Source organism: Bombus affinis, chromosome 3 (genome assembly GCF_024516045.1).
Source record: "Bombus affinis isolate iyBomAffi1 chromosome 3, iyBomAffi1.2, whole genome shotgun sequence".
Classification (NCBI taxonomy): domain Eukaryota; kingdom Metazoa; phylum Arthropoda; class Insecta; order Hymenoptera; family Apidae; genus Bombus; species Bombus affinis.
Genome location: NC_066346.1, coordinates 12028890 through 12042590, shown reverse-complemented (window position 1 = coordinate 12042590; position 13701 = coordinate 12028890). Strand labels below are relative to the sequence as shown.

Below are 13701 nucleotides of genomic sequence, written 5' to 3'. Positions count from 1 at the left end.
CAACGTTGAATTTATTTCCAACAAAGTTAAACGTTGAAATTTCGCAAAACTAACGTCGGAAGGTTATAACAAATTTAAAGTAACTACTCTTGGTCAAAAGAAACATTAAAAAACTAAAAAAGAAGTCGATCCTGCCAGGATTCGAACCTGGAATCTTCTGATCCGTAGTCAGACGCGTTATCCGTTGCGCCACAGGACCGCGCGATTTTCGAATTTACAATTTCTAGCTCGCTGATTCTTGGCGAATGCTTAAGGCAGCCCTGTTTTTGCAACTAGGCTTTCAGGACATAAAATAAAATATCGTACATAAACACAGCGCAACAGCGGCTTAAATTCAAGTTACAATAATAATCTTAAAAAAAAAAAAAAAATGTAATAATGCATGGCTATGTCGTACCGTCGCGTATCGGTACTTTTGCCTAAACCATCCCACAACCAGAATTCAGCGTTTATTCTGGAAAAAATCATGTAAAAAAAAATATGTAAAAAACCTGGAAATAATAAACAAAAAAGAAAATTGCTTAAGGCTAAGTAGTTACGAAACGTTCCTTTCTAACATTTAACCTCGCTGGCATCAGGAAATATACGACCCGATAAATTACGAGCGTAATAAGAGAAACTATTTCCGCTTTGAAAATTTAATAGCAATTGTTAAGAGCTTTATGATCAAAGAACACGACATTTTCTGTGGATGTTTCGTAAATTGCGTTTTAAATATATACTGTTATAGCGTCTCTTTTACCACGTAATAATTAACTTCTAGCGACTTTATCATCATATAGTTGAAGTTAAAGCTTCAAACCATAGAATGGTGCACATGTACGAACGAAACTCTGCTCTTATGACGTTTTACTTCGCTGTCACTCTTATAATTTCGTTGTTTGTTAATGTTTTCTTTCAACAAAAAAATACCATAATATTACTTGAATTTATTCTTTCCAATTAAACAATAAAACTCGAACTTACTGTTGGCTTTAATCGCACTTAGGAATATGCTCCGTTGTATAACTCTCACCTATGAATATATATATATTGAATTGGCAATTAAGTGATTGCCGATTTTATCATTAGGTGGTATTGACAAAATCCGCAATCACTTAGTTGTCAACCCAATATTTACTTCTACATTCATCTTCGCTTTCACACCCAATCGCGCCAAATTCGTAAATAAATTCTATAATAATGACGTTCGTCCGTGCTGACGATTTCACAAAGAATGCAAAGATATTTTAGGCGTCGTAGTCGCGAACCATTGGGGCCACTAGTCCATGAAGATAGAGGAGTTAATTTATGGCACCCTCAAGTGTCTCCGCTTTCTCTTCCTAGAACTCAAAGTGACAAATATAATCATGATAGTCTCATAAAAGTGCTAATGAAATTGCAAATTTCGCATGACAATATAACAGTATAACACGCACGATACGTATATTTATAAAAGTGTTCGAATACTTTCGTGAGCCTGTGTATATTACAACAGTTCCTCGTGCGTTCCTATCCCGAATCACGTGTATATTTCTATTGTCACGATATTTATCGGAACTACATGCATCATAACAACATAAAAACCACGGCAACTTTTTCGAAGGATACTCGTTATCGATAAACTCCCTGCGGGTTCTCCACTTGGTTTCCCGTCTCGTTTTGCTTCCTTCTCGTGCGGCTCGAACGAGAATGTCGTGCATTTATCGTGGGCGTGGATTAATGATTATTAGTGTCGTTAACGGGACACGGTGCTTTGATACAGCGTGCACGCAGGAATAAAATGGGTGAATGAGATATATATGTAGGTAGCTTTAGACAGAGATTGAGTATACAGAGAGAGGTGGTAGAGATTTGTAGATCGTGGAATAGAATTCGATCCTTGGGATAACATCGCAGGAATTGTAACGATAGTTGTCATTAATTGCTGCGTGTTATTTAATTGTTGATTTATTGGAGTGTTTAATTATCGATTATTGGAAGCGATTGAGTTTGATTTGCGTGCGCGATGCAGAGAATAGCCGTTGACGTGTTGATGGGATTGCGGGGATGATTGAAACACGCGAGGTAGAAAAGCCAACGCAGCTGAGCAAATTTATTTTGTAATAATTCGTAGCGATGTTTACGCTTCTATTCTTACGAAATGTTTTCTTCTCTTTGTACATATTTTCCGAATATATAGATAATACAAAGAGATGGAAAGTGGTAGCTTTGGAATTGGGAGAATCGATACTAATAAACTACCGACGCTTGAAATATACTTCAAAGTTGTATTTAAAAAATTAGAATACAGATGTGTAAAATATTACATATTGCAAGGAGAAAGGCAAGCTTTTACTTCTATATTTTCCAAAAATTCATTCAAACTTCCAAGAATACACTGTCGTAAATCGGAAATATTTCTGTGAAAAATCACGGACTCATCATTCTGACCGATTCTGACAAACGTATATTTTCCAGCAAAATTACTTATTAATCCCCTTCAGAAACCACCAGAAAAGATATGTTTCTATAATTAACGATTATGAAAATTATACAAATCCTTAATTATCATAAACCTTAAAAATTTGAAAAGAAAATTGGATAATACAGTATATTTCCTCTCGTGGCAACATAGTTCAAGGGGGACTTCATAAAGCTCGTAACCTCACGAAACGACTAATTGGGTATTTACGAGTCTCGCAATTCCCAGAGCTCCTCCCCCGGCGCGAATATTACTCTTACGCTGTACCTGTATAAAAGCTGTTGTCCTTCCAAACATTTTCGCTTTTCGGGCCAGCTTCCCAGGCGTTTCCTTGCCAATGGATGATCGTGATCGGGCAGCGCGGAATATTTTAAGGTTCATTAAAGACGCAATAATGAAGAAGTCTCGGGCCGGTTCTCAAATAACTTCCGACTGGCTCTACCGTAAGAGAGAACATTCGAACGAAACTTCGACCCCCATTTTCCGTCCCCCTCCTTTCTTCCTCTCTCTTCTCTTGCTTCCTTGCTTCTTTACTTTCTTCCTTCCTTCCTTCCTTCCTTCCTTCCTTCCTTCCTTCCTTCCTGCCTTCCTTCCAACCTCGTTGTACTTTCCACCCGTTTTTCGCCTACTCGAAACTTCGTCCGACCAAGGCTTTCGGGCTGAAATTAAACCCGAACTTGGAGGAAAAAATTCACCAGCCTGTTCGCCAAGTGGCTGTTCTCCTTTTAGAGAGATGAAAACGATGGAGGGTTCCTTCTTTCGAATCAAATAACTTTCTGGATCTTTGGTGGAGAGGAAAGAAGTTGCGGTCAGTCGTTTTTGAATTTTGAATATAATATCTTTTGGTTTTGGTAGCCTGTCGGCTTTATGTTCTGTCGTGAAAGTGAATTTGCGAAAATAAGTGCTAAAGGTAACGGTTAGACGAATGTTTATCTAAATTCATATTTTTGGGGGTGTTTTATATCGTAATGAGTATTTTACTTTTTGTATATTTTCTATATATACTTTAATATCGTATATACTATGTATCTACGTAGAGATTTTTGCACATCAAATTTTCACCAAATTTACTAGTACATTTATTTCGCAAGACTTTGAATTCTAAAGTGGCATATTTATTTCGAAAGCTAGCAAATTCGAAAGTAGGACGGCTCTATTTTAAGAGCAGAATAGTGTAGTGTTTCGCTAAATGCGAGTCAGTAATCTACGAACGCGTCATTCTTGCACAAACACCATACAATTGTTATGCAGTTACTTCAAGTCATGGAACCTTTGGGAGCGAATTGTGAATTGTTGATGAAAATAGAGAAAGCTTAGTTATCTTACTTCTTAAATATTACATATTTGAGCTAACTCTGACGATGTTAACCGAGTATAATACCAGAGGAAATGTCGGTCTATTTCGACACAATGCATTTCGTATTTAGTAATATCAAAGAGCATGAAACTTTTTCGGTACCTTTCGTTTGGCTTGATTTTTGCAACTGTTTTATGATAGTTTATCTCCCGTAAGATATTATAACGAAAATTCACTATAATATAATAAAACGAAGAATCTCCGTATAGGTACGCATAATGCACATACAAATTATTCACTTTGCTCTGCTAGCCTCGACAGATCAAAATGTATTATACCGTAACGTTTGATTCTTGTGAAAGTACTATATCGCATTTGCGCACTTTTTCTCTGACAATGCTATCTAAATCATTCTCATCGTTGAAAATTTCTTACTCCATCAAATGTATCTCATTATAATCTTTGTAGAAGGTTCAGTAAAACGTGGATAACTGATTGTCACCATAACAATTAACGCGTTAAAAGCACCCTTATTTTAGCGAAGCTATCCTCCATCCTAATACCCTAAACCAATTAATCCGAGTACATCCACAATTCTAAAACTAAATCAGCCCAAAAATAGAAAATCAGCTCGGTTCGACTATCTCAGGTGGATCCAATTAGGGAGCGGAAAAAGGCAGTATGGCGCGACAGGTTCGCAGTAGAAATCAAGCGTATTGGAGGGTGGTGTATCGATTTCGATGCACGCGCGTTCCTTCAACCCGTAACGCCATTAAACTTTTACGATTTAAGTTTCCGCGGACGTCGAAGCTCAGAGAAGCCTCTCTGCCAGCATCCAGATACAGACGCACACGTATACGTATAGAAAGGTTGGAGACGACGATACGTTGATACCAGGTCGAGTAAAAACAAGCCTCGTCGTGTCCCTTCGTGGCCGAGGAGACGCGGTGAACGATGAAGCCCACGGCTGGTCACGTGTTGGACGTTATTCGTGTCGTGGATCTTAAAACTGGCGACTGTTGCGGAGAGGCTCGCGAAAGAACGGGAAACTCGTGACGGCGGAGGGCACATCGAGATTCCAGATCGATGAACTGACCCTTGTTAACCTCTACACGACCAACAGCTTCCTACCTCGGTTTCAGAATGTTTTCATTTGTTTTCACGTGTATTCCTTACTTCGCGAATGGGTTACAGGTTTATGATGCTGATGGTTGCATCTTGGAACGATCAGGCCGATGACTATGAAATTATGAAAGTTTTGCAGTTATAAGATAGTACAGTAAATTTTTGGTAAATGGTAAAACAGAGATATTGTAAGTAGAAATGTTAATAAGTATGCACAGTGAGTTTCTCTGTATTTGAACGCAATTTTAATTGTGCACGATCAAATGAGTTTTCATCCACTTTTAAATCCATTTATTTAAACGTGAATTCCCATCACGGTATTTCCACGTGTATTCCTGGCTTTACACGTGGATTGGAGGCTTTTCATGTTGACGATGGAATTTTTGGACGATTAGACAGATGCGTAGGAAATTCTAGAAATCTTATTTGTGATGGGGCTGTAAAACAGTAGAATAAAATATTAATAAACTGTATAGAGAAATAATAGGATTGTAAGTTAGTAAAAATATTAATAAATACAATAGGATTGAATTTATGCACATGAATTCCTGTTAGATGGATAAAAATTCATAAGAAGTTGGAAGTATAATACTGACGTGTTGCTTGCGTATGTATGTCTCTGATATATATTTTTAGTAAAAAGCGATTGTATGTAGAGATTATGTAGCGACAGTTCATGAAATAGAGATGTGTAATGATTATTTATTTGTATGATTGAAGTAGCATAATGGTCATAGACAATTTTATTTTTTAACTGCTACCTTTTTATTTCTTCAAAGAATGGGTGTATTACAAACAAATAAAACGTATAAAGGTAAATGAATCATATTCGACGAATGAGATGAGTACTGCAGCATTCAGACAAGAATCATCTAAGTTGGATCGTGCATTCGACTTGACCATTGTTTGGGGTGATTCTTGGCGCCTCTCGGGTCTCTTCCATAATTTACCATAGCAGAAAGAGACACAAAATCGTAGTTGCGCTTGTACCTGGCTTGTACGGTTCACAGTTTACGGTGGCAGCCGGTCGTGAAACGTTTGTACGTTCGGGGACACCCGTGAGCAGGATCCTTAGACGATTTCATGTTCATCTCCATGTAAATTATCTGTTCTTTTTTTTCAAAATTCGAAAGCTAATCGAAACGATGTATGAATCATAGTACAATATAATGGAGATAGGGATGAAGCAAATTTTATATATAGAATAAAGGAAACGATACATACGTTTATTGAAAATTCAAAGATGCAAAAATATACAGAATGCACATAATATGCAAAAATATGTAAAATATTCGAAGTAATATTCGTTATAATATTTTTGTTTTCTTACTGGAGAAACTTCAACGAATGTTTATATATACACGTGTGAGTAGATGAGTATGCAGAAAATAAGTATAACAATTTCTCATCCAAGTTCCAGTTCTTCAATTACATTCGTAGAAATGTAAATTTTTGTAAATATCCGCGGTTTACTCGTTCCAATGCTAATGAAATTTGAACAGTGAGCACGATATTATGTTCATAAAAAGTGTCTATAGCAAATGTTTGAAACGATTTCGCGAGTCACTGTACATATATACTCTCTTTGAACTTCAAGTATGCATCATCATCATAAACGTTCCAAGCTCTGTGTCTGGTTTAAACAAATAAATTCCTTGCTCCATCTTGCCGCATCTTCGCTTCTCAATTTCCCCTGCGGCTTCTCTCGTAACGCGCCGCAACGAGATTTTCTTTTCCAAGACCCGCTATTATTGCTCGGTTTAACGTCAATATTTACCAGCTTTCAGGATTCCTATTTCCCTATGTCCCACGCCGGCCGAGTTTCCCTCCTGATCCTCTATAGTTCGCGATAAAAGAGCTATTCCGCTCCGTTCCGCATGATTCGCCGTTTTCCGCGTTGAACACGCGTTACAACCATACTTACGCCTCATGTAAATGATACTCTCGCATCCGTTAAACGCTGGCGGCACTTTTGCCGCAGGAATTTGTTCCAACCTCCGCTTCAACGTTTCGAATGGTCCGTGGAATATCGATTAGAGGTCACGTATCGATCTCTCGATCTCCTGATACTGCCATTCGTGGAATCGAGATTATCGTGTATTTCCGAATCTTTCAGGCGCTTATTGAAGATGTGGATAGATAGAATTGTCATAGTCACTGATTTATAAATGACCGTGAAAGTTTTAGCTATAGGTGTTTCACTTTCATTTTCATACATTTTTAAACGTATCTGACTATTTCAAAAAGACGAGAATACTTAATTACGATTACTTTCCCATAGATGAGCACGAAGGTCTTCGGTGTAGTTTTTATCGATTTTTTATCTTCGTTGACTCGTAGGATTTTTATATATCTTGAAATGCTATATTTGAGTATTTTACTAAATACGTGGACGATTACAATTATTATAATTAGATTCTTGCAAATGAGAGCGAAGGCTTTGAGCATTTTTTCTACATTGCGACACTTTTAGAGTGTCCGGGAATTTTAAACTTTATGCTCCCTTATAAAAATTGTAGAAAACGTGTTTCGTCGTTCTTTGAATGTTTAACATTTAACGAATGTTCGAATTTAACACATGTAATATCCTATTAGAAAGTTGAGGAATCCCATCGAGAAGCGAAAAATCGATTCCATGGCTGATCATTAGAAACCATAAAGATATTCTCGGTCGAACTTTCGTTTGGAGGGCTTCCGGCAAACTACATGCGCCACGGTTAAGTTACACCTCAGGGCTTTCAGGTGGTCTTCGAAAAGTACAGCTGGAGCATCGTTTTTGTTTGCACGACAGCTTCGCGTTCATTCTTTAGGATTTCTTCAGTGCTTCGTTCTAGGTTTAACTTGACAAATTTTGTATTTAAATCTCAGATTATGCATTAATACGTTTTAGGATTGTAATATGAATTTTATTATTCTAATTCTATGGTAAATTTTACGACCTGAAACTAACAGTGACAGAAGAATGAAAAATTAGTAGAAAATGGATTAAAAAGTTGTTATAGAGATTCGTGGAATTTGCCTTAATATTTTTAGGCGAAGAATATTCTTATAACCAAACTATGGTAATATTTATTCCTGTAAATATGCTTTCATTGCTTCATCCATTTATTTAGTTACTCTGTCCAGCTGCAGAATTAAAAATTATTCATGCATTGATGCAATAATAAAATGAAATGCGATCCAATGCTATGAACACACAGCTATATTTAGCAAATTTCATTCTATCTACTAATCATTACACCATTGTGTTTTATAATACATCATTTTCTCAACATAAACCAATTTCCTTATAACGATAATAAAGAAAAAAAATAGTAACACAAAGTATAAAATATAGAATACTAATATAAATGAATGATAATAAATAATAATATAGAACAGAACATACAGAATATAAGTAACAAATAAAATCCTGTTACATAAAACATAAGATCCTTGTGAGTAGTACAACAATCAACTGCAAACTTCCTATTTGCGCTTTCGTTTTTAGTTTTAAGTAAACGAGGAAATTATAGGCTGCGAGATTGTTAATCTCTCGATCTGAAACTACCTCTGCCATATCCTGGCTATCCAGTTCTCATCCGAAGACCAAAGCTCGAATACTCGAGATATCAAAGACACGTCGAAATATCCGCTGTCCATCTCGAAGGTCGATCGTCCGATTTTACAGCTCGTAAAAGGGCAGCGTGTCCGTCGCGACGAAGCATCCCGTCTCCGTGAAAGACGTTTGAAAGCTCGGTTTGTTCGTCGTTCGAAAAATTCTAGCGACCACGAAGATCCTGCAGCGAGGTTCGAATAAATCCACGAAGGAGGTCCGTTCGCTGGTTTACCGCGGCCGAGAATTTATGAAGTCGATCCTTTAGGCGTGTGCCTCCCGTCTGGGAATTTGTCAGAGACGATCGAACTAGAGGGAGCTGAGGCGAAGTAAAAAAAAAAGAATGAAAATAAAAAGCAAGGGAAAAAGGAAGTGAAGAGAAGGAACGAAACGGAGAAGGGAGAAGACATTGTACAGTACCGCTCAAAAATATATGGCTACTCACTTATTTTTGGCAGAATATAAATTTGTCTTAAATTACAACTAAAGTAAAATAGAATGAATGAGAAATAAAAAGTCTGCTTGGTTATAGCTGTTGTAAAATATCACGACACGATAAAAATTTTTTTTACAAGATAATATGCAATAGAAAGAGTGACATTTATAACGGTCAAGCATTATGCAGCAGATCTTTTCTTATTCAAAGAGTCCGTTATACTCAGCTCGTCTGGTTGTTAGACTATAGGCAAGATAGAGAAAGGTTTTCCAAACTATAACATTCAATACTTCGACGCATGCTGTATCACGGTGCCAGTGCAATAATCACGTGAAAATTATTGAAATATTCGTCGTTGACTATCGTACTTGGCAGCGATAACAACGTGAGTGTAAAAATAACCAAACAATGCAAACAATATTTGTTATCCCAACATCATAAAACGTTTTTTTCGTGATTTAATTACAAGTTTTACCACATGAAATCGATTTCCTTTGTCTCCTGACAAATCACTTTTTTCCAATTTCATCATTGTTGTACCCGAACAACTACGTATGATACATCTCATAATTCCACAAGAAGATACTAACGAAAGTATTGCTTTTAATCGTAGGTCTTCCATCGATTCCATATATCCTTAGTTACAATCAGCTATCGCTAATAAAAATCGACTAAAATGTCCGCATACTTATGAGCGACGGTGTACGCAAAAGGAAAGGAAAAAATAGGGAAAGGGGCAAAGGAGGGTGAGAAAGATGGGTTATCGAGGATGGAAGGATTCAGCGTGTGTTTATAAATATCACCATTGTACGGGCGCCAAGTGCTGTATTTTTCATTCCTTATTTGTTGTCGCAAGTCTGTGGCTTCGGTCCCGGTTATACGCACTGGCCACGATCGTACATTTTCGAGCGTGCAATTTGCGACCGGTTGGCTTCCACCGAGAAAGCCGATGGCACCCACCGATGGAACCGGCCCGCTTGACCTCTGAAACGATCCCACGACACGAGGAACATCTCGTTTCGAGGCCGTGGATGCACGCGTTCGGTGTCGCGTGAAACGAATCGACGAGGCGAGAGCTACCCGAATGGTAGTAACCAGAATCCCTTGTATGAATTAGATATCTCAGATCGGTATTGTTTTCGCATTAAATTTTCCCTCGTCGTATTATTATTAAGTGTATTATGAATTTTAGTTAGTTTAGCTAATTATATTATATATATTATATTTATATTTTAGTTTTGGCTAATATTAGTTGTCTATGAATTTTAATCTGCACGCGATATCATCTATTGTAGGTGATTAACGATAGGTAATGGACAACTTTGTTATACAAATTTAGTAAAATTTATTCACGATACTTTACGTTACTTCGTTTTATGGTTGTATTTATATTTTGGTTCGTATTTTATATTTTATGTGACGAAGAAGAAATAAACCGTACACGTTGTTTTGTTACTTATGAACAATAAAAACGTGTTAAAAGTACGCTGTATTTTGAATACCCTAGGGGAAGCTTTGGCACAAAATTCAAAGAAAGAGTCACATGTACCGACAACAATTCTAAAAGATATTTAAACTACTGATTTCGATTGGACTGTTAAAAATAAAAAATTGTTTGGAGCGTAGATATAAGGTTGTCCGAAAAGTTTCTTTCGTTTTATAAAGAAATAATAGATGCACAATGTTTTTTGTTTTATATTAGTTTATTGAATTATGTACGAATATAATAATAGAAATATAACGAAATGGATCATACTTAATTTAATAAAATAATATAAAAGAGAAATTGTTGTTCATCTATTATCACCTTATGAAACGAAAAAAACTTTTCGGACAACCTAATACGAGTAGAAGTATGCATCGAGTTGTTGGATCTTCTTGTTATATCGTGTTCAACATTCGACAGCTATTTTAATTAATTTAATTATTATGTTCGTTTATATATTTACTACTATATGAGACTCTATAAAAACGACACTTCTTCGTCATATTAAAAATAGCTAAAAAGTAAACAAAATTCATACGAGTAAATTGCGGAGATTGTCATATATCTATCGGTCAATTTGACTGAAAGCAACAATCGATACATATCCAGGAGGCAGTGCAGTATCGTTTCGTAAAATCGACAACGTCTGCAGTGTTCATCATTTCGCTAACATTGCGTCCGCCGCATTAAAACAAATTTGGCGGAACTCACGCGTTCTCCGCGCCGTCAATAATAATGGGCACACACGACCAATAAATATCGAAGGGACCGCAGTGACCGCCGATAAATCACTTTATTTCAAAGCCAGGGAAAATGAAGCGGTCGCGAACAAATGTTCCGCCGGGAGTGTTATCTCGCGACGAAATAGCGTGTAAACGGGAACGAATTAATTCACCTAGTGAATTTCAGCAAAATGTTCGACAAGTCGTATCGACACTTCGACGCTGTAGTTTTTCACGATAATTCGCGATCAAGGCGAAAAGCGATTTTTAAGTCGCGATTTCCTGCCAATTTGCTTAAACTGATGCAAGTGATTGAATTGATTAAGATTTAACCGGTACACTTCGTTGATTGAAACATCAACGAAAAGATAGATTTTTATTTTTGTTCGTTTCACCCCTATCACGTGGTGCAGCAGATTTTTTAAAGTAGAAGAATTTTCTGAACGGCACATAGATTATTAATGAACTGTATCATTTACACGAAGCCGGATACATGCAACGAATTCAAAATATTAGAAATAACATATAATCACTTGGATCTAGAGATTGAAAAGCAATAATCGTCATAGATAAATCGCTTGGCAATGATACAATGATGGTAAAAGAAATAAAATACGATAGTATGGTGAAAAAGAAAATTTGTTTAATATGTATGAGAGTATGTGTAATTTCCAAGTCGTATTACAATATAAAGAATTGACTAGAATTGTCTGTCTTTCTAATTGCTCCGTTATAAAGCGTTTGAAATATACAATATAAACATACAATAACATGTTGTTTAATGGTCATCCTTGGCCATTGATGATCAACAATGGAAAATCAAGCAAGGATTCAGTTCCTTTCTAGTTCCAACTACAATTAGTCATTTAGTCGTACCATTTCCAATTACATACACGTATACTGTTGGTTTCTAACGTGTCTCTGGTTAAAATCAAATCTCACACAATTGGGCCATTGAATTTCCATCAAATTCGATTTGGTTCCCATCATACCGAAGCAGTTTAAAGGAATACCGGTACGAAGTCTGCCTTTGGGTCTTCGATTTGCATCGGTATACGCGCTCAGCGGCGATCGTGTCGCGCTAATGTAAACTGGATTCAATGGCCCTAGCAGATCAGCTGCACAGGTAAAAACGATTGTGCACTCTGCACGCGGCCATTTTAATTCTGTCGCGCGACACAGAGAACCGACATTAGCCACGGCGTCGCACAGCTTGTGTCCCGCGGATTCGCCTGAACGCTATAAATAATAACGCAGACCTTTATTGGCGACAATATTTCACTTGTGATCGGCCACGGTGGCTGGAAAGCACGAATCGGTCATTAGACGTTCTCTCAGCCGGACATCATGGGGAAACATAGAATTACTTCAAAGAACTTGGATAAATATTGGCGAACACTGTTGTACATCCTTCTTAAATTATGGTTTCTGTAAAAAATGTAGGTACGTGTTCTTTGATAGCGATTGAATATAAGAAAAGTATATGGGAGAAACGTGATACGTCTTATCTTTTACCGAAGAAAACAGTTTCGAAGTTTAAAATATTGTCGATCAATTCCATTTAAACGCTCTCTGTTCGATCTCGGGATTAAATTGGGTGTAATTAATATTTCCGATATCTCGATTGTCATAAGAACAGTCTTGATTGTTTGTGGATTTATTGAGTATTTTTGAAAAATTCGTAGCTTTAAATTTAGAAATTTTCAACTTTCTCAACTGTGTCACATCGAAGTATTCCCTTGCAGCTACGAATTAGTATCAAAAATTGGAAATCCATGGGCGATAACTTATCATCTTGTTTCCTTGTGGTTTTATATAATACCAAGAGAGGTGAACATCTACGAATAATTTAGCATTTTACAAACATTTATCAGGATGTTAATTACTATCTTCTGAGTAACTGACATCGGATTAAAAAATCCTTGAATTTTTCGTAGTATATGTTCTAAATGTACAAGATGAAATATAAAATTAAAAATTTTATTTCCTTTGAATATTCTTTGAGATTCTTTGGCTTTGAACATCAGCTCCGTCGTTCGCGTTCTCACTTTTCCACTCTACAAAAAGCTCTCGTGCTCATATTTCGCGGTCAGCGAGGGTCGCGATGAACACGGAGCCATCCCGATGATTCACGGTCATGACTCACTTTGCCGCCACAGGACTGGTAGAAGTTCGCATAAACGGGAAGGTGCTCGGAACCAAAAGTAGCAAAGGAAAATAAAAGCGAACGTAAAAAATTCTATCGCGCAGATTTCATTTGGAAGAAAAGTCTGACGTGAATTTTTGACGCATTATCCGACAATCCCGAGATGAAAAATTTCGAATTGCAATAAAGAAAAGCCGAAAGAAAAATGTAGTCAGAGAGTGAAAGTGAGCAATGAAGTTCAAAGATTAAAGTCAGGAATATTTCACTTTTTTCTACGTTTATTTGAAGAATAATTCTTTCGTAATTTCATTCGAACAATTATAACGCATAGAAAAAATAACAAGTATAGCAAGTTAATGAATGAACTTCAGCGTAACGTTTAATTAACATGACAGAAATTGTAAAATGAAATATCGTGCTGCTACTTCGTATTGTTGCGAGCAGAATTTTA

General features: G+C 36.7%; 1 protein-coding gene and 1 non-coding gene across 2 annotated transcripts in view; one reads left to right on the top strand and one right to left on the bottom strand.

The window, feature by feature from the left end:
* Positions 1 to 13701, top strand: part of LOC126914738 (mannosyl-oligosaccharide alpha-1,2-mannosidase IA-like) — a 588982-nt gene that overhangs the window by 227380 nt on the left and 347901 nt on the right. The gene's annotated exons all lie outside the window — the stretch shown is intronic.
* Trnar-acg (transfer RNA arginine (anticodon ACG)) lies at positions 127 to 199 on the bottom strand. The gene has a single exon. It is a non-coding gene; the product is annotated as a tRNA-Arg (tRNA).